The sequence below is a fragment of the Apaloderma vittatum genome, unplaced genomic scaffold (assembly GCF_000703405.1).
Source record: "Apaloderma vittatum isolate BGI_N311 unplaced genomic scaffold, ASM70340v1 scaffold18961, whole genome shotgun sequence".
NCBI classification, from domain to species: domain Eukaryota; kingdom Metazoa; phylum Chordata; class Aves; order Trogoniformes; family Trogonidae; genus Apaloderma; species Apaloderma vittatum.
In genome coordinates, this window is record NW_009698878.1 from 13,967 (window position 1) to 15,299 (window position 1,333).

Sequence of the window (1,333 nt, forward strand, 5' to 3'; positions counted from 1 at the left end):
TTGGTAGCGCTGCAGGGGGTTGTTGTGGCCATAGTGTAGGACCCTGCACTTGGTCTGATTGAACTTCATAACACTGGCCTCAGCCCATTGACCCAGCCTGTCCAGGTCCCTCTGCAGCATCTTCCTACCCTCTGGCAGATCAATGCTTCCCCTCAATTTGGTGTCATCTGTCAATTTACTACGGGTAGACTCAATCCCCTCATCCAGGTCATCAATAAAGATGTTGAATTTCTAGCAGCTAGGTGAGCTGCAACTTAATCTAATCTAGATTTACCTATGATAAAGTTTGGATCTCTAGCTTTCACTTTTTTCTGTAATGTTTTGTTGTTTTAATTTGTTAAAATACAGTCCCATTTGGCATAAAATACTTTCAGTACCGAAGGAACTGATTTTACCAAAACTGACCAAATTTTCTTTAGTTCCCACCTCTCCCACTGAAGTTCCATTTTTCTATTATATTAAAATAAATAGTGATTTAAGTAACTACACAAATCATACACCCAGCAACTAGCAGGATTACGGTATCTGCAACCAAGTAACAAGCGATAGGATGAGGAAATGGCCTCAAGTTGCCCCAAGGGATGTTTAGATTGAGTATTTGGAAGACTTTCTTTACTGAAAGGGTTATTATCATGCATTGGAACCAGGTAGACATAGATGGCACTTAGGGATATAGTTTAACTGAGGGTTTGTCATTGTTGGGTTAATGTTTGGACTTGATGATCTTAAAGGTCTCTTCCAATCTAGACAATTCTGTGGTACTGAGAAACTTTTGCCAGTGGTTTTCATCTGAAGATAGTTTTGCATTGAAGTGTTTACAATAAATAGCAGAGGAAAGTAACCATTTTTAGATGTTATATTGTATGTGGGGTTGTAGCCCACAGACATAAAAATCCCAAAACATTAGAACAGGAGCTATACAGAAGGGAATAGTCCTGCAGTCCATTTGCTTTATTGTGCCCAGTTGGGTTCACAGTACCCAGAAATATAAGCAAAAGCATTTGCCTTGCTTAGTGGTTTTTCATTTTAGTGTCTTGCTTCGGGGAATTTAGTAGCTGGCATTGCATAGTTCTGTGGTGCTGGCCTTGGGGTTACTTGTGATCTAGACAGGTGTGTGAATTCTGGAGAACTCGACTTCACGGTGTGTTCTGGCTCGTATGCAGTTGCACACAGGCTGTGTGCTAGCGCGGCTTAGCTACGGCTGGCTTTGGAGTTGCTTCCCTCCTCCTTCCCAACGCCTACACTGAACATCTTGAAGAGATCAGCTGTAGTGATCTCAGATCTGATTTTTACAAGGAAAATGTGTCGCTGTCTTTGTCTTGCTTCCTTTCCC

The 1,333-nt window shown here is 41.6% G+C and overlaps 1 protein-coding gene across 1 annotated transcript in view; it reads left to right on the forward strand.

The window, feature by feature from the left end:
- SLAIN2 (SLAIN motif family, member 2) overlaps nt 1–1,333 on the forward strand; it is a 24,180-nt gene that overhangs the window by 4,791 nt on the left and 18,056 nt on the right. The gene's annotated exons all lie outside the window — the stretch shown is intronic.